At 49.4% G+C, this 20,346-nt stretch overlaps 1 protein-coding gene across 8 annotated transcripts in view; it reads right to left on the bottom strand.

Annotated features, from left to right (window-relative positions):
- ANKRD11 (ankyrin repeat domain containing 11) overlaps positions 1-8,526 on the bottom strand; it is a 186,663-nt gene extending 178,137 nt beyond the window's left edge. For 5 of the 8 annotated variants that reach the window (XM_057314664.1, XM_026494576.4, XM_057314667.1 and 2 more), the window contains exon 1: positions 8,360-8,508. The gene's annotated coding sequence lies outside the window, so the exon portion shown is untranslated. Of the gene's footprint in view, positions 1-8,359 lie in introns of all 8 variants that reach the window. The other 3 variants (XM_057314665.1, XM_057314666.1, XM_057314670.1) reach the window with 2 other exon arrangements.
- Positions 8,527-20,346: the final 11,820 nt, after the last annotated feature.

The raw sequence follows: 20,346 nt of genomic DNA, 5'->3' as shown, positions 1-20,346 counted from the left end.
TCGGGCAGGGCCACGTCTCAGTCCTCCTTATGCATCTCACCACACAACCTGGCAAGGTGAGCAATGAACAACAGTGACTAAATCAATGTAACGTGGGAAAAGCTAGGTTCATCTAGTCTTGGGAGTCCCCTCCAAAAAACCAGGTAATTCAGTCCAGATGCAAAAAGATACAAGACCGTTCTCCTACTATACAGCAGTCCACATTTGGAAAAGTAGTCTGATAAACCAGAAGTCAGAGATACAGTGCTTTGTAACTGTGCCAAATGGGTGAATGGTTACAAAGACATAAAACAAAGACTGTACTTTTCAAAACTGCCATGGTCATGAAAAACAAGGTACCTTTTCCCAAGCCATAAGTGAAAGCACTTATCATTTTTCTAAGCTTCATACTAAAAGACAAAGGACACAATTCAAAGACTACCTGAGAAACTCTTAGACAGGAAGAGACTAAAGAGACATAACTAAATGTAATGTGGGATCCTGGACCTCAGAGGAAAAATGGGTGAAATTCAAATGAAGTCTGGGGTTTAATTAACGGTAATACACAGGGGCGCCTGGACAGCTCAGTTGGTTGGGCATCTGCCTTCGGCTCAGGTCATGGTCTCAGGATCCTGGGATCGAGCCCCGCATGGGGCTCTGGGCTCAGCGGGGAGTCTGCTTCTCCCTTTCCCTCTGCCCCCACCCTTGTGCACGCACGCACGCTCTCTTTCTCTCTCCCAAATAAATCAATCTTCAAAACAAAAATAGTTATGTACCAATGTTGACTGTTAGCTCCGACAACCTCAGCAGTGTCATGTGAGATGTTGCCATTCAAGAGAAAAGGTAGAATGGAACTCCTCCCACTACTACTTCTGTGTGCAGTACTTCTGTAAATATAAAATTATTCCAAAATAAAAATTTACCAAAAAATAGCAAAACCTTGTGCAGGACATGTATTCCCACCACACTTAACTAACTCTCCATCAATGCCAGACTACATTGGCTGGACTGATGGTAGAGTCTTTCTAAAGCCAAGACAGTTCTGGTGAATCGAGGCGAAGCACCGGAGCCATCTGCACGATAACTTGATCCAAGCTCATCTGTTTTAACCACATCCACGGAAAACCTAGTGTGGCTGGCCAAACACTGCTCCCAAAGAGTCCCTATTCTAATCCCTGCAACTTGTGGGTATTTTAGGTCACACGGCAAAGGGGAATTAAGGTTGCAGATGGAATTAAGGTCTAATCAGCAGACAGGGAGTGTATCCTGGATTATCCAGGTGGGCCCAATGTAATCACAAGGGTCCTCAAAAGTGGAAAAGGGAGGCAGAAGGGAGAGCAGAAAGGAGAGGTCGCATTGGAAAGTCAGAGAGGTGCAACACAGCTGGCTTTAAGGATGGAGAAAGGGGTCAGAGGCCAAGGAGTGTGAACAGCCCCTACAAGATAAGAGAGGCAAGGAAACAGAGTCCCCCTGGAGCCCTCAGGAGGCACCGGCCCTGCCGACACCCTGATTTTAGCCCAGGGAGATTCATGTCAGGCTCCTAATCGACAGAACTGTAAAATAATCAAGCTGTATTGTTTGAAACTACTGTTTGTGGTCATTTGTTAAAGCAGCTATAGAAAGGAGCAGTGGCACCACTGAAATACAAATCCATAAGCGTTTCTCCAAATTCTGAGTGCACATGTCTGCCTTCGACCCTTCACAGCCTCCTGTGTCACCTCTCCGATACGGCACACCCTCTGTCGCTCTGCCCCCACTTGAGCCAACACATTTGGTGGCTTCAGAGAAAACTATCAAGGAAAGGAAAAAGGGAGGTTATAGGTTAAAATCTAGGACAAAAATGTTCTCCCCAACTTTCTAACACTTCATTGTGCTATTGGCCCTTTTTCAAGACATTGAAATTGCTTCAGCCCCGTCATCTTTTACAAGTCAGTCATCTGATGAGAAGCCAAGCTCAGCAGAATCAGATCTAAGCACTTCACCGAAGAGAAACAAAGTTCCCAGGTAAATCCCATTAAGGTTGCATATGCCCAAAATCAAACTACGAGTGAAAGCACTTATCATTTTTCTAAGCTTCATACTAAAAAACAAAGGACACAATTCAAAGACTACCTTTCTCAGGTGCTGTCAGGTGCTGGAGAAAATTTTTCCTACAAGAAAGTTCTGAGTGTTAGCATATTTAATATATTAATCTCTAAACTAAAAAACTTCAAATCTCAGATAAACTATTGTCAAAGTAATGGAAATGCCCATGAAGGTAAGCCAGATCCTCTACCTCTAGCAAAGAAAACAATTCACAAAGTCTAAACACTCCTTGAAACCAGAACGACCTGAGGGGCTGAGGAGCACTTGGGACACTGCAGGTTCTCAGCAGTTTCAGACCCCATAAGGCTGGGCCTCCTTTTCATCATCCAAAAGGTGAGTTGTTGTGTTTGGGTTATTTTTAAGTGTTTTGAACAGCCTTTAAGTAGCCAGGCATTTTTGTAATTTAAAAAAAAATCCTTCAAGAGTGTTGCTTTGGGGGTTTGTGTGTGCATGTGTGTTTACATCCTGTTTTACAGGATGGAAAACCACATTTAGAAATGTGGTACATGCCAGCAAGGCCTCACCTCTCAAGAGTATTAAAGCTCTTCACTGCTGCTCTCACCGTCTCTGTTTTAGGTAAGTCTACACAGTACAGCCATAATGGTTTCAACTTGACATCACCACCCAGAATTAAGTGAAAGTCTTTTTAGTTTGCTAGGTATGAATGCAGTGGAAAATAAAACAATCACAACTCTGGCCAAAACCTTAAGAACCAAGCACCCTACGCAATTTCTAATTACTTAGAAATATTCACTATTCCAAGACACCAGCATTCTGGCTCTGGCGCCTGCCATCAGGAGGAAGGGGCACTTTCTATTAATGCCCTGAGAAAAGAACTCTATTTGCTACATTTTAGATGAAAACTAACCTCTGATATCACAAAGTTATTAAGCATTTACAAGTTAAATTTCAACTCCAGCCATTCTAAAAAGTCCCATTTTACAGAGCTAAACAAGTAACTGGAAGACAGAGGGATTTCATTAATTTTATTTAACCTTGACAGAAAAATTTGATCTAAGTGATCAAAAAATGTTTTATGTTGAGAAAGGGCCAACATTTTTATATAGTGAACCGATGCACACTGGTTTCTTTACAAGTGGAAAAAGAGTGCCTACAGATTTTCAGGATAATAAATAATTCACTGCACAGATGCCAAGGGCAGAGCTGGCAACCTGGGTCTTGCCCTCAGCCAGCCAGTAAGGACACTGGAACTCCCACAACCACCTCAACCTAGGCTGGGGGTGGGGGTGTCCAACAAGCCTCGGCCCAGCGACAGAATTTCCAGTCCTTTCAGTCCTTGAAAACCTCAGCCGTATTAATGGGACAGACTTCTTTTATTTTCACACTGAAAACCCACTTAACTCTTCAGTCACTGAACCAGCTTCAAAACTGTGGGATTTCTTAAGTTTTAGAATGGTGTCTCTAAATATTTTCAACCACAACTAATTCCCCTCACCCCTTATTACCTAAAACATTAAAACCACAAATTCAACAGTTATTCAAACCAAAAACTCAAGTCTCTATCACCCAAATTATACCCAAAGTCTTTTCAAAAGCAATTTTTTTTTTTTTTGCCAATTACATAACATTACAAAACATAAGGGGGGGAATAACACACAACTCCATTTTGGTGTATTTCCCTCCAATGAGATTACTTTTTTTCTTCATTAAAATGCTACAACTGGGGGCACCTGGCTGGCTCAGTCGGTTAAGCAGCCGACTCTTGATTTCGGCTCAGGTCATGATCCAGCCGCTCTTTGGGCTCTGTATTCAGCAGGGAGTCCGCTTGAGATTCTTTCCCTCTCCCTCTGTCCCTCCCTGCGCTTGAGGTCCGTGACTCTCTCTCTCAAAACAAAATCTTTTTTTAAAAATGCTAAAACTGGGGTCCGAGGGATATTAAGGGGCCACCTCCATTCTGGAGTATTTATATTTGAACAGAAGCTGTGGTCTCAAAGCTCAGAAACTTTTTTATTACAATAGCTTGGGAGGTTTAAAAAAAAAAGTAAGATCAAATGCTCAAACTTCTTAAGTACCCCACTATCATACTAAACCACTACTTATGTTACAAGAGGCCAGAAGGTGCTCAAAGTTCTAAATGAAATACAGCAGCAGCAAACTACACGCAGTAAGCCTTGGCCTTGGCCCCAAAAGCAGCAGTCCCACTAAAACTGCGTCCAGAAGGCTTTCTTTTCCTTCCCACAAAGACAACTTTCCTGTTATTTATTTTCCTTTATCTCTTGTCTTGTGCCAACTGTAAAAGCCATGTCCCACACCTTACCTCAATTGTAAAGGAAAACGTCTGAGAACAAATGGGAAAGTGACTGAAATCACATAGCATTATTTCTAGTCAATCAAACAAATGAAAGTTCATGATCCCAAGTTTCTCCTTCCAAAATTACTCAAATACTTCTATATACAGTCTTTAAACAATTCAATAACTATTTCTTGAGCCAATTCCATGACTAACGTCATACCCTAGGCTGGGCCCTGAGTGATCAAAGAGGCCATCCCTATTGTCATTAAGCATCTTCTTTCACAGGGACGGACGAAAACCAATTGTTACACATCTGATCAGTTGCTTTAAGTTCTATGTGGCTCTAACAAAATGGGGTGCCACATTCCTTGGGAATGATGATTAAGAAAGCTAAGAGAAAGCATTATTTAAGACCCAAAGGCTGCGCGGGAGTTACCCTATAGATCTGGAGGGGGGAGGATTTGCAGGGAGGCAATGATGGACATGCAGCAGGACCTGGCCGAGACAGAGGATCAGCACGTGTCAAGGCCGTGAGAGAATAAGGCACATGTCCCCATCTAGGAAGTGGAAGGCCAATGTAGCCAGAGCATCAAGAGTTCCAGCAAGAGTGACAAGGAGTCACAGAGGGGGCTGGGGGGGGGTGTCATACAACCAGGGTTAGGTTGTTAATAAGCACTTGGGACCTTACCATAAAAATAGCATCTGTAGTTCTATTGTGTATACATCAAACACTATTTAAAGAAAGTATTGAATGTGAGGAGGAGCAGAGTTAAGCCCAGAAAAATAAAAACAGACACTGACACATACAGCTCAGTCTGACTTAGCTTAAAAGATACCAAGAATAAGATCCATCAAACAGAAAAAGAGCCACTTCTCAATAGAAACGTCTTCATCAGAATTAACAAAGTAGTTGTTGAGTGGATCATTTCCTAAGCCTTTTAGGCTTTCTATGCTGATTAGCTCTAACTGCCCAAGTTCCAGGAGCTGAGGATTGACACCCTTTCATATATATATAGCTTTAAGATAAAACTGGAAAAGTTGAATTGCACAAAAACTTCATTTGAAATAAAATTAAGAGAACACATAGTGAAAAATTTCAAGATAATAACTTTTAGTTATTTGACTTCAATTTTTTAGGAAGTTCATGGAACGGGCCAAGCTCATCCTCCACAGAGCAATGACTAAACAGCAGTAATAAACTGACATGGCACGCAGTCAGACAAGCAATGCATCCTCATTTTCACCTATTAACTAACAAATATCTTGCTATTAAAGAAAGCTCATCCCTTACACTTACCACGTGAGGGATGAAGGGACTTACGCAGGGTAATGGGACAGATCAAAACACTTCTTTTGGCAACAAATGCAGATTACACTCTGAACCAGCATTTACTGACACGGTCTAATTATGTTATTTAATTGATAATGGGCTCATTGCCCATATGCAAAATAACTTTCTTGTTATATTGGATAAAACATAACCTTACTACATTAAATATACTTAAAAACCCAAGGCACACAAAGCTTCTTGAAAAATATTCTCAAATACAAATAGCATGGTTTCTTTAACTCTCTGTGGAAAGTTCTACTTGTCACTGTATCAACACTGTAATTATAGCTAACATGACAGCCACTAGTCATAAGCAGCCCATCTGGTTTCAAGAGATGAAAGGCGCTGCCAGTGCAATGTGATTAGCATGGCTGGTCCACAGCGGGTCTAGAGAAGAACATCCCACAGGGCGATGCAAGTAAACGAGCAAAGTTAGAACTGCAAATGAGGAACTCAAGACTATGGGACACCTTTAAACACAAACTTCTGATAAATTTTATCTGTGTTTTGCCAAAATTTAAAAAAAATATTTAGAATTTAAAAACTTCTGCAAGTTTCAAATTTGGATCAAACTTAGCAATATTTGGGGGCAGCTTTTCACCTAACTCAAGAGGCATGCACAAAGAACACAGAAAAATGTTATAGTTACTTGGTCTTTGTTTCCTCCCATTCCATTCAAGAGGGCCAGCCTATCAAATAAGATCCTGCTCCTCCGCACAAAACTACAGAGAGAACAACAGCTGAATGGAGGGTGGGGGAGGGAACACCAAGATCGAGATCCAATTCAAGGGTCACAATCAAAGTTGAGCAAGATGTTTTTCCTATTTCTTTTTTTAACTACAGTTTCAAAGTAATATCACAGTACTTGTGCAATCAGTCTCAAAAAACACAAAGCAGAACAAGTCTTCCAGGACAGCAACATTTAGTAAGAGAAATCAAGGTCCCAAAGGCATCAAATAAACAGTCTCAGGGTCTCTGATTTAGAACTATTCAAGTTATGCCATTGACTGGGTTTGCACAAACCAAAAATAGCAACTGTGTCAATGGCACTTTTTCCACCAGCAATATCATGTTACATCGTTTTTGCTGAATGCCTCCCATCAATCCCCTATACGGACAAAAATATTCTAAGTTTTGTGATTCAACAACTGTGCACACTTTCACTCCTCTGTTGAAATGGAATGTTAAGGATACTGCTCAGATCACTTTAAAAACTCTCACCTTACAAGAAAGCCTGAAATCTGATTTTTCTACCGGGAAATCTGCAAAACCATCCTGTTCTTGCAAAGGAATATAAAACTTTCTATAACCTATAGGAATCACGAAACCTAGGCATGCTGCATCTTAACTGCTGGAGAGAAAATGGTTTTCAAAGCATAGGGCCCTCTTAGGCCAGCTTAATCTTCCAAAGCCTCTTCCAAAAATCCTTGGAAGCTGGGATACAAGACTGGCTTTCCAAAAGAACAACAGAAGCAGAAAACCTTGATGGGGCACGAAAAGAGCAGACCTCAAGAAAAACTAAGACTTCTCCACCACCACCCCCAAACACCAAAGACACAAGATTCAACAGCACAATCCCTCTTTGAGAGGGGACTGAATCCATGTGGCAAGGCCAACCCTACACACACACTCTCTCTCTCTCTCTCTCTCTCTCTCTCTCTCTCTCTCACAGCTACCGCCCTGCCAGGGGATGATGAAATGAGGAACGGAAATTAACATTTCAGGCAACGTCTCACATTGTTCCTTGAGGCCAAGGACTGCTGTTGCAGCCGCCACCGCCACCGCTTCCCTCCCACCAGCCCCCCAGTCCCGCCTACCCTCCCCCCGAGACGACACCCCCGCGCCGCTGCCCGGCATTCCTGCCCCTCCGCGGGCCTACGCGCGCCTCCTGCACCCCCGTCGCCCCCACTCTCCCTTCACGACTCGGATTCGCCCGCCCCCTCCGGCTCGGAGCCCGAGAGCCGCCTGCTCCCATTTCAAAACAGTGATAATAATAGGGACGCTGGGAATAACAACTACAACCGACACCGCGAAGGCACCCCTCCCTCGGGTCAGAGGTCGCCGCACCCGCTCCCCAGGTGCCCGGGGCCCCCGCCGGGCCTTCCCGGCTGCCCTGAGCCCCCCAACTCCCCCAAGCCCACCCTCAACCCCTCACGGCTGCCCCGGGCCCCCCAGGCCCACCTGGAGCCCCTGTCGGCCCCTCGCCGCTGCCCTGGGGCCACGCAGGCCCACTCGGAGCCCACAGAGCCCCTCACGGCTGTCGGGGCCCCCAAGCCCACCCAGAGTCCCCAGTCAGTCCCTTCACGGCTGTCCCTGGCCCCGCAGGCCCACCCAGAGCCCCACCCGAAGCCCCTCGAGGCTGCCCCTGGCCCCCCAGGCCCACCCGGAGCCCTTCGCGGCGGCCCCGGGCCCCCCAAGCCCGCCGGGAGCCCCCGTAGCCCCCTCACGGCTGCCCGGGCCTTCCAGGCCCACCCGGAGCCCCCCGTCGGGCCCTCACGGCTGCCCCGGAGCCCCCAGGCCCACCAGGAGCCCGCGTCAGCCGCTCACGGCTGCCCGGGCCCCCCGGAGCCCCATATCGGCCCCTCAGGCCCCTGGGCCCACCGGCGCCCGTCGTGCTGCTCCGCCCGGAGGGGAGGCCTGCAGGCCGCAAGGAGGCCCCCACGCCCCGGTGCCCGCCCCGACCCCCCGCCCCGACCCGCGGCGGCTCTCACCGGCTCCCGGCTGCACGGCTCCACGGGCTCAGCGGCGGCGTGCGGGCGAGGCCATGCAGCCCCGGCCCGTCTCCCGGCCCAAGCGGGAAGGCGGCGGTGGCGGCGGCGGCGGCGGGCTCCGAGCGCCGGCGAAGCGGCGAGGCCGGCGGGAGGCGAGCCCGCCCCTCGGGCGCGGCCAGGCTCGGGCGGCGCCGCGGCGGCGCGGGCGCTCACTGAGGGGACGTCGGGCCGCGCGCTCGGCGGCGGCGCCTCCCCGCCTGGGGCCCTCGCTCCATCGCGCTCCGGCTCGGCGGCCTCTGGCTCCGGGACCCGGCGGCGGCTGCGGCGGGCGCCGGCCGCATGAGACGCCGCCGCCCATTGGCCCGCCGTATCCGCCTCCGCCATTGGCCCGCTGCGGCCGGGCACAGGGCTGCGCACGTCACGGCGTCGGGGAGGAAGTGCGCCGGCGGGGGTGAAGGGGCGGCGGCGAGAGGGACAGCTGCGGTGACAGGCCTGGGGCGGGACCAGAAAGACGTCCCGGGACGGATTGGTCAAGGTCGTGCGTCCGGACGCACGGCACGCTAGGGTAACGAGCAGCTGGATTGGCTACTTGCGGCGCGGAGGGGGCGGGTCTTTTGCTCTCAGACGGGACGATTGGTCTTTCCAAATGCCGGAAGCGCCGAGGGAGACGATCGAAATCCAGGGTCTGGCGTCGGCTGTGTGGGAAGACGAGGTGTCGGCCGTAGGGCCGCCTCGCCGACGCCGGGGTCCCGGAACCCAGTCCCCGGAGCTGGACCGCCGCCCGCGCCCTCCTGGAGCCGGCCTGAGGAGGACGGGCGCCGCGCCCTCGTGCGGGCGCACCGCGGCCGGGGCCCTCCCGCGCTGGGGTTCCGCCGGAGCGCCGCGGGCGGAGCGTTTTCGCGCTGGCGCACTCTCCGTCTCTTGCGGGGAGCGCGGGCAGCGGGGCCCGCACCGCAGCAGGCAGCCTTCCAGACTCCCCCAGGCAGCCAGACTGTGCTCTTCCCACCCACGCCAGTCCCTTCCCTGGGTGAGCGGGCACCTGATGGTGGGGCCAGCCCGTGGAGTGAGGACCCCAGGGTCCCCGTATCCACCTCCGCGTTAAGGATTGCCAGTAAAATGGATAAAACGCAGGCTCCAGACCCCACGCTTACTTACGTGAATCTACTTAGGAGGGGATGAGGAATCAGCACTTCCTGTTTGGGTCACTGACAATATTCATCCTTGGGAAATTTTGCAAAAACACTGACCTTAGCCACTCAAACACTCTTTGCAAGGAATTTGGCTTGGAAACAGTCTGACAAGGTAAAAGCAAAGATGTTTAACAAAAACCTGTAAGTAAAAACTACGGTAGAGAAAAGAAATGCAGAGTAGAGGGGAAGAATTAAGCCATTTAAGACATCCATTCAGAGATGTTTGTTGCTACGGGCCCAACCCTAGCTACGAGCCCCGGGAATTCAGTGGGAACAGAGCCGGTCTGTCTCTGCCAGCATGGGATTTAGCATCAGTCAGGGAACACGCATGTTTATCAAATAGCCACACAAGGACCTAATTACAAGCTGTTGATAAGCACTTTGAAAGAGACGAGTAAGGAGTTAGGAAAGAATATTGAGTAAAAACCAGGTCTGGTCTGGGGAGTGGCTTGCGAGAGATTTCCATAAGGTATTACACTTGAGCTGCTGTCAGAAGATTAAGGAAGAGGTGAGTAAGATGTGGGGAGAATATTCTAGGTCTGCTGCCCAATCAGATAGCTTCTAGTCACCTATGACTGGTAAGCACTGGAAATGTGGCGGGTCCAAAAATGATATGTGCTGTGATTATAAAACACACACCAGATTTCAGAGACTTAACATGAAGAAGAAAACGTAAAATATCTCATAGGTATTTTTCTTGCATTTATTACACATGGATAGTATTTTGGATGGTGGCATTAAATAAAATATAGTGTGGGAACTAGTTTTATCTCATTTTCTAATTATTGCTACTAGGAATTTTTTTTTTTTTTTCAGATTTACTTACCAAAGAGGGAGAAGCAGGCTCCCCACCAAGCAGGAAGCCCCATGCAGGACTCAATCCCAAGACCCTGCAATCATGACCTGGGCTGAAGGCAGACGCTTAACCGACAGAGCCACCCAGGCACCCCACTACTAGGAAATTTTAAAGGACACCCTGACTGCTTGCAGTTTCTGTTTGACAGCCCTGGGCAAAGGGGCAACCTAACTGGTGTCCTTAAGGCGGAGAGAGGTATGGTGGCTCAAAGAGCAGCATTCAACACATATTTAAGGCTTTTAAGTGCCCACTGTGTTTTCAGCACTGTCCAAATACCTGTATGAAATACTGGGTGATGGGGGCGCCTGGGTGGTGCAGTCGTTGGGCGTCTGCCTTCGGCTCGGGGCGTGATCCCGGCGTTGTGGGATCGAGCCCCACGTCAGGCTCCTCTGCTGTGAGCCTGCTTCTTCCTCTCCCACTCCCCCTGCTTGTGTTCCCTCTCTCGCTGGCTGTCTCTCTCTGTTAAGTAAATAAATAAAATCTTAAAAATAAATAAATAAATACTGGGTGATGGGGGCAGAGGAGGGGTGCTGTTTTATGTAAGTTAATTGGTGAAGGACTCAGGTAAGATGACCTTTGAGGAGAACGACAGAGTGGAGAAACAAGGCATGATTTGGGGAAGAGCACCCTGGACGGGGAGGGAAGGAGCCCCACAAGCAGAGAGCAAAGTCCAAGCAAACAAGATGAAGGAGGTGGCTGGGCAAGGGTCCTGACTTGGAGTTGGGATTTCACCCTGAGTGCAAAGGTCAGCCACTGTATGGTTGCAGGGAGATGAACCATGCATGACCTGACCTACCGTTCAAGGATCACTCTGGAGATGGCCAGATAGACCTGTGAGACCGTTGGATCTGGGATGTGTTTTGAAGATAGAATTGGCAAGATTTTGTGAGCTGTAAGAGAGATAGTTCCAGGATGAAGTCAACACTGGCTGGACGGACTCCAGGAGAGGTAGAGGTTTGGGCTGAAAGACTGGGAGTTTAGTTTTGTACAGTTAAGTCCAAGATACTTGGGCCTCCCTGTGGGTAACAGGCGAATGGGGGTGAGGTGTCAACAACAGAGAGCAGGAGGTAGCTGGGGCAGGTGAGGCCTGTCAGGAACACAGTAAATCATCTTTAGCCTGCAAGCAGCACCTGCCAGTGAAGGGCTTTAATCGGGAGGCACAGGAGCATAGTCCTGTTCTGTTTTGTTTTGAAGATTTTATGTATTTGTATGGGGCTCCTTGCTCAGCAGGGAGCCTCTTCCCCCTCTGCCTGCCACTCCAGCTCCCCCTGGTTGTGCTCCCTCCCTCTCTCTGACAAATATTTTATTTTAAAAAATCTATGTGTTTATTTGAGAGCGAGTGAGAGAGAGCACACGAGCAGGGCAGAGGGCGAGGGAGAAGCAGGCTCCCTGCTAAGCAGGGAGCTGGACTCGGACTCGGGACTCAATCCCAGGACCCTGGGACCATGACCTAAGCCCAAGGCAGACGCTTCACCAACAGAGCCACCCAGGTGCCCCCAGAGTCCTGCCATGAGGGTGAGCCCGTGATGAGAGTGCAGGTGGGAAGCAGTTGCAATAGTTGCAGAGAAAAGAGAAACAGAAGGGGGCTGGGGAGGTGGTGAAGACAGCCAAATAGGAGAGCAGGGGCGGGTGGCAAACAGCATCTATGAGCCTGGGGGGCCTGAAGGAGGGGGCTGGCAAACAGCCAGCAGTGCCACACCTTCCAGTGTTTCCATGGAGACTGGAATTTAAATTTTTATGAGACGTTTCAGTAAAAACAATTTGTCAAACATGTGGCCAAAGACAACACATCAGGTCTACAAATTCTTCATCTTGATCCCCACAGGGTTCTCCAGTGCTTTCCAGGGAAGCCTGTTTTCTTTAATGCAGTTACCTGGACCCACCGGGAGATTCTGATTCAGGAAACCAAGTTCCTGCCAAAAGCAGTTACGTTGCAGTATGTCTGTGTTCCCCTAGAACCAAAAGCAGCTAATTGTTGATTAAACATAAGCCATACGCGGCTTCAGAAAACTCTAGGGCCCAGGTGATGCTGGATGCCCTCCCAGAGAATCAATGTGCCCTACTTTGTTTTGCTCCTAAGCCAAAGTCCTCGAAGGGACTCTCCACACTTGCCTGGACACCACCCCTCTGTTGTGGCCTGGGAGAGTGATGGGGCACGGGTGGAGCTCTCCCTTGCAGAATTGCCAGAGGTCACTGCTGAAAGGCAGACGGCCCAGCCACCTTGCTTTCTTTCTACTTCCTTTTCTATACAAGTGGCCCAACTGGCCAGAGCAGGCACACGTTCTGACACCTTCCCTTCTGTCTCTTTCCCCATGTTCATGGGGTAAGAACTGTCATCCGGGTTTGGGCCAATGCAGCCCACCCTCAGCCTTGTGGTCAACCCCAGCTCACCAGCATTCTTAGCATTAGAATTTGGAACCCAAGCTGGCTTCACAATCAATTATTACATGCTTTGCTGTGCAGTTACCATAGCTTTGTGATGCATTGCCCTCCCAAACCTCAAGGGAAGGAGGAACTGTGGTGTAAAGCAAGATTCAGATGTTCCTGGGACCCCTCACCCCAGGACCACCAAAACCACCCCATAATTTTTAAAACTGCCCCCAGTACTTTTTCTGTAGCCTACCAGGTTGTTTTGTTTTGTTTCCTAAAGATTTTATTTATTTCTTTTATAAAGCATGCACACACTCATGTGGGTGGGGAGAGGGGCAGAGGGAGAGACTCCCCAGGCGGACTCCCCACTGAGCGCAGAGCCCACCTGGGCTGATCCCACCACCTGTGAAGTCATGACCTGAGTGGAAACCAAGAGTCCGTCGCTCACCCGACTGAGCCACCCAGGTACCGCTAGCCTATCAGTTTTTATGTAATTTAAAAATCTAAATATATGAACTATTCTTCAATCAATTTCTCATAAATCCAACTAGAAAGATTGAGAGTAAAAAATAAGTCTTCCTAGGACTTTTTTTTTTCCTACTGAGAGTGTCATAATATTGCATAATGTGTTTTATGTAATGAATGTCAGCTTGCAGAGAGCAAGGAGCTTACTCAGCTGGGAGACGGATTGTGTTCTCGCTCAACAGATGCTGGGGTCCCTGCTGGGTGCCGGACAGTGTCCCAGCAGGGACAGAACACAAATCTCCCAAACTCTTTCATGGCCCGGACAGGGCTTAGAAGGCCGTCCTGTGGCTCTGCAGCTGGCAGAGGACATTCCAGAAGCTTTGGTGGGTGGCCATGGTCCATCAGGGACCGATACCCATCTGCAGTCCCTCTCTTGGGTTTGTGAAGGAGTCACCTATTCACCGCCACATTCACTGCCCTTTGCGGTCCCTGCAGAGGAGCTCCTGGGAATACAGTTGAGCTCTTCCGGGATGGCAGGGCTCTGGCCTGTGCCTGCCCCGGGAGTAACCACAATGCTTACCATCCAGGATGCTCCATTCAGAGTCTTTCACGAATGCTGGATCCAGTGAAAATTTAATAACGAATTCCCCAAATTGTCCTCAGAGACTTCAAGATATCTTTAGCCAATGAGAGGTTCACAAAGGATAATCGTGAATCTAATCTGAATTCCTTTTTTTAGGTTTGGGTTTTTTTTTTAGTAATTTCTATACCCAAGGTGGGGTTCGAACTCACGACCCTGATATCAAGAGTCACACGTTCTTTCGACTGAGCCAGCCAGGTGCCCCTATATTCCCTTTTTAAATTAATAAAACTCACATAGCTTTTTTTTTTTAAGATTTATTTATTTATTTATTTATTTCAGAGAGGGAGAGAGAGAGTACACCAGCAGGGGGAGGGAAGGAGGGAAAGAGAGAATCCTCAGGCCGACTCCCCACTGAGCTGGGAGCCCTACGCCCTTAGGGCTCCATCCCAGGACCCAAGATCAGGACCTGAGCTGAAATCAAAAGTCGGACGCTGAACTGACTGAGCCACCCCATTGCCCCAAACTCACATATCTTTGATACAAATAATTCTAATGACATTAGAATTGGCATGATTGAGACCATGGTTTCACCAAGTGTGGTCCAGGAACCCCGGGGGTCCCCCAAGACCCTTTGTGGGGGTCAGCAAAGGTCTGGCAGTTTGGAGGGCATGGCTGCAGGCTACTGACGAAAGTTAACTGTTCTCAAGAAGGCGATACAGGGCCCTGGAGTCTGGGAGATTGAGCTAGAAATCCCTAGAGTGGTTGGAAGGTGTACAACAAGTTAAGAGAGAGAGAAGTGGTCCCATTTAGTAGGAGTGCACAGAGTATTAGGGAAATGGTGAAAGGCAGTGTGCCAAGACAGAGAGGCACCTGGCCTTAGCAGCTTGGGAGCTCATGGACGGCCCCTGGAGCTGTCCTGCGTGTCATTTACGCACCTGCCTGGTGGTGAAAAGCAGAGAGGTTTGGGATGGGTTTGCTGTAGGGGATGCCCTGGCCCAGGCCCAGGCTGCAGAAACCCGGAGGTCAGTCCCTCAGCACTTTCCTGGAGCAGGCGGCCTAGGAATGCACACTCACGCTCCCTGCTTCACACGTCTGGGCAGAGACCCCTGCTATGTGGGTACACATACCTTTCAAAAACACGATTTCACAGCACTGGGGACAGCAGAGATGTTCAGTATTGTAGGAATTAGTAAATTGTGCCACTGAAACTCAGCTTTACAACTTAAAAAGTATTCAGAAAATAAAAGGGTAGATGTCATCTGAGTTAAATGAAGGAATGCTACCAGGCTGCTCTTCTGTTTCAGTGTTGAATATCGTGGATCAGCTTCCAGTGACCCTGACCCAGACTCCCAGACAAACTCTTTAGTCCCTCCCTTCTGCCCAGAGATGGATTGTAAACATAGTCTATGGGCTCTGTTTCATTTTGTTTATTCTGTTTATGAAACTGTAACCCTCACGTAGGATTGCCTTAGGGCCCAAGTCACAAATAAACATAAACATAAAACATTATTTTGCCTCTGTCAGGCAAAATAAACATAAAACAGCAGCGACAGAGACGTGGCCAAGTTGCATGCTTCGGTTTGAGGCTAGTATAAAGCCAAAGGACCCTCCTCCCTCCAGATAGTCTCCCAACTGAACCTGATCAGCTCCGATGCCTCCTCCCACCAGGGCTGGCCGTGAATTCCAGAAACACAGGATCCTCTGGGGAAGACTGTTAAGTGTACCATGGGGAGGTCCTGGCACCTCGCCTCCATCTGCTGGTGTGTGTCTCCATGCCAGTGATCTCTGTGGGGAGGGGGCTTCCGTGAGCCCCGGCTCAAATTCTTTATAGAAGCGGCCACTTTGTCCTCTGTCAAATCAACATGTACTTTACAGTGGAAAGTACCAGTGCCTGAAACGTTCCTTTCACACCCGCACCTGGTGTCTGTGGCCCCAGCTGGCTTGTCACCCCACGGGGCCTGTCGGGGAGCTCAGCCCTCATCTGAGCGAGGGCACTCGTGTGCTGCTGACCCCGCCATCAGCCAGCCACCAAGACAGACACAAAGCCACCCCTGGCTCCCACAGCGCGTCCGAGGCACCCAAGCACACCTTCCTGCTTGGGCTGTCGCGAGCCCTGCCCTCCCCCGCCCCTCCTCTGGCCAAAAGGATGCTTGTAACACAGAGGAATCCGTCTTTAGCTCAAAATCCTCCCTCCAAAGGCTCCTCCACCTTGAGCGCAAAGGCAGCGTCCTCACAGTGGCGGTGGAGCCCAGCCCCAGGGGGTGCTTCAGCCCCGCCCGCACACTGGCTTCCCTCCACCCCAGCTCAGGCCTTCCTTGCCTCTGCAGCCACTTAGAATCTTCTCACATACCATGTGCGTGGCTGCTTTGGTGGACTCCAGTTTCTCACTGGAAAGGAAGCTCATTGAGGACAAGTGTCTGTTCACTGCTGTGCCCCCAGCACCTAGGACATGGCCACAGAGAAAGTGTCTGTTAAGGGAAATGCCATTTTATCCCATAAAAATCTACTTTTTTCTCCAGTGCTTTCATTTCCTGCAGCTGTTTGAGGGCCTCTCACCAATCCCCCCAAAAACTCACCCTCAGAAACTATGCCCACCTGCCCCTTTCGCCCCTCCTCCTGTCTTTCCATCATCTTTACTTTGGGACCAGTAACAGCTCTGGGGGTCTTTCCCCATCCTTCTGCATCTCTCTTCCTTTCTTTTGACCTCTTTTTGTCCTTTCTCTTTTTGTTCTGCATTACAAAACATCCGGGAATGAGCTAGCAATCTCTGAGAACACGGAGTTGGAAGTTCCAGTGAACAAAAGCAAGGTTTTCTTTAGCAAGCTGGCAGAGAAGGCAGGGATGTCTGGGAACACTTGCTTCTCTCCGTGTCTCATTCCTATTATGCTGTGGCTGTCCAAATTCAGTGTAGCTCATGGAATTTCTACAGAAGTACGTCCACCATCGATTTGCTGAAAAGCCATAATAGCCATTGACCCCTAGGATCTAGGACCAGCCAGCTGGTGAATACTCTGTGCCTTCATTGAAGGACACGGGGACCTTTGGGGGGACAGCGTGCCCTGTCCGACCCTGAGAAATGGAGCCACTCTGCTGATGACTGCTGGCTGTGGATATGGAGTGGAGATATAGCTGATCTGATCACTGCCTACATCCCAGAAACAAGCAAGCAAATGTCCTGTTGGCTACCTGGCACATTCAGTTGAAAGTAGACAAAAAGTGAACACCTTCTTCCTTCAAATATCTTATCGTTCACCGAACAAGTAACCCCTGGGGCCAGGGAGATAGCAAGCTAGTAACTTCCAGGAATAGGCTGTAAACTGGACATCCAGATACGGTCCCTCTTTTCCAGTAGCTGAACCCAGACAATGCTTCTGAACCCACACTGAGGGGTTCAGGAGGGAGCCCAGGGCTCTGGCCAGGGACCACTCGCCAGTACCTACCAATCCTGGACAGGCGAACCCCAGCTCGGACCAACAAAAACCCAAAAACCCGATGTAAACTTGCATCTAAAGAAAGGGGCTGGCTCATGATGAGGAATGAAGTGGGGGATTCCACCTGCCGTGACGGGATCTAGGGACACCAGGTTGTCCCAAGCCTCACCTGCAGCCTTTGCTTCTCTATGTGTGGGCCAACTTCTCTGCAGCCATGGTTGGCTTTCTCCACGCAGTGGGAAAGGGCCTAAGAGCATACTCAGTCCATCCTTCTACTCCATGACCCCAAGGGCGAAGTCCCTTCTTCACCTTCAAATAGAAGCTCTAAGGAGGGACCTCATAGGCTGACTTTCTGTTCCTGGACCAATCATTGTTGGGATGAATGCAGCACCCGGAAAGTCTGGGGTCATGCGACCAGGGGGTCAGGATCCAAGGGTTGGGTTTTGCTGAGCAGATGTGAACAACAGACATCTTCCGTAATCATCACTGTGGTCAGCAGCCTCCAAGGAGATACTCGATGACCCCTGGCCGGTGGAATTCACACTCTTGGGCCGTCCCTGCCAAATGGGACCATGTCATGTGAGCAGCCCCACGGAGATGCCATGTGGTGAGAAGCTGAGCTCCTGCCAACAGCCAGGCAAAGGCATCACCTTGGAAACCCAGCCTCTAGCACCAGGAAAGCTTCAAATGACCGCTGCCCTGGCCATCAACTGGACTGCACCCTTGTGGCACACTGAGCCTGAGCCACCTGGTCAACCACACCCAGCTTCCCGACCCTCAGAAACCTGTGTGACACAATGAATACCGTTTTAACTTGCCAAGTTGTTCCACATCAATGGACCGCTGGTACGATCCACAGAACAGATTAGATGAATGAACTTGCTGTGTGCTCTCCAGAGCTCTGGGAGTTAATGGTAGATGGACAGGAAGCACCCCTGCACTTTCGGAGTGCCCCCTGGACATCAGTCCAAAATCTCATGCCCAGCTGTCTTGAGAAACACTGCGGACACAGACAGTCACACACACATTTCTGTACAGCTTTTTTTTCTAGTAGAAATGGACTTTTTATCCTTTCAAGAACAAAATCTGTGACTACAAAATCTCATACATATGATGACTAAAGCCCAGCTAATAAGCAATATGAGAAGAAATCATTTCCTAAGAAAGGTCTCTAGTTCAGAAACAAAATTTACCAAAACTCAAAGAAACGAATGAGTTTATTCAGACATTCTACAAGGGAGTGTATCTTATGGAAGACATCCTAATATTAGCCAAATACATCATTGTGGAACAGGCCATTCCAAGCTGTGTGACTTAGCCTGCAAGGATGAGCTCACCGGTATGATTATGGGGGCAGCAATTACGGTGATCAACTGCCCAAGGGCTTCAAAGGCCAGGGTAAGTGTGGAAGCAACTGCTTAAAAAGAGAAAAAAAGTTTAAAAGTTTAGTTGCTGCCAACCTGCCCAACTTGGGAAGAAGCAAATAATTATTTGCTCTGAGATTAATAAGGAAACCTAAATATTAAAACCAAAAGTGACCCAAAAGATGAACTCCTGTCTCAAATGCTAACGTGTCATTCCTATTTACAGACAAGGAGGACTTATCAGGAGCATGCCTGAAGCAGGAACTTGAGCATCCAGGACCCCACCACCCAAGGAACAAGGGAGGAGTTCCGGTGGGCAGATGTCCTCTCTGCTCCCCTCCTTCCTGCAGGCAGGCTCCTGAGGATATCTTAGTTCACACACACACACCTGCTATCAGGGTGTGAATGCAGAGACCTAGGGTGTGCCCGGACTCAGCTGGAATTCACCGGGAGATTGCCTCACATGGTTAAAGGAAGCCATCCCGAACCGTCCTGCTGTACGCAGAGTTCAGAGAGCTGAGGAAGGACAAATGAGTACACAGAAGTTAAGAAGTACAGAAAGATTAAAGCTGGCCGCTGATGGAAGGCCTGAGGGCCAAGGAAGGTCCAGTGAGCCAGCTTTCCTAGGCCTCATCTTTCTAGGGTCCAGGTCATGGGCACCTGAATGCTTAAACTAGAGCCCTATTGTCCAGGGAGGACTGAAGCCCGGCGGGGTTCAGAGTCACCTGAGGCCCTGGACACAGCCAACCTCCAGAGCAGCTGTTAAATGCATTTGAATAAATGCGTCAGTAATCTGTGCTCCCCCAATCTCATTTGCCTTGACATCCCAGGAATAAACTCCTGGGTATAAATGACTTCCGGCTTCATGGGCTGTTCTCACGTACTTTTATTGTATTTTATCGTCACAACAACCCCATGGGAAACCCTGCTATTAGCCTCACTTTGCAGATAATTATTATCCCCATTTTAATGATGAGAAAATTAAGGCTTGGAGAAGGCAGTAACTTGCTCAAGGTCTTATGCTGAGGACAGAAGCCAGTGTTCTCCCGCCAGAGGCTGGCCCTTTGCCATCACCCTGCACTGCTTCCAACTGAATCCCCAAAGAAGCCAGACCACAGTAACGATCTTACTTCAAGCATAGTAGGAGCGTATCTAACACTCTTCCAAACACATTCAAATTTCTTAGAGGCTTTGAGTCACAGATCCTCTGGACTGGATGATGAGGGAACAGGGATGGGTGGGGAGCTCGGTCACTTCCCATCAGGGCACATTGCACAAGCCTCGATCAGGTGCAAGAAACGGCTCCGTCGGAAGTTACAGTCACGGGACGGGTCTGGGCAGAGTGCGGGCACGATAGAGCAAGCTGGGAGGCAGTAAGTGGGTGGGACGATTTAACCAGCAAAAGAAGGAACAGTGGCGGGCGGGGAGGAAGGACTGATGAAGGAAGGTGGTGAGAGGACAGGAGAAGCAAAGGAAGGGCAGTGAGCCCAGCTGTGTGAACCTCGGGCAGCCCTGGGCCTAGGGGCTGCTCGCTCCCAAAACCAACCACGAATCAGAGGCCCTGCAGAAGTGCCAGGTGCCAGAGACCTGAGCACCCGTCATCAGGACAGCAAACTTAAAATGTCCCACACTTTCCCTGTTTCAGCAGTGAGGAAGGGGAAGGACACACAAATCAGGTTACTTTGTAATACCGAAGGCGTAATGGTGAAGAGTGCAGGCCCAGAAACC

Source organism: Ursus arctos, unplaced genomic scaffold, assembly GCF_023065955.2.
Source record: "Ursus arctos isolate Adak ecotype North America unplaced genomic scaffold, UrsArc2.0 scaffold_19, whole genome shotgun sequence".
NCBI lineage: Eukaryota > Metazoa > Chordata > Mammalia > Carnivora > Ursidae > Ursus > Ursus arctos.
This window is presented reverse-complemented; position numbering and strand designations above follow the sequence as displayed.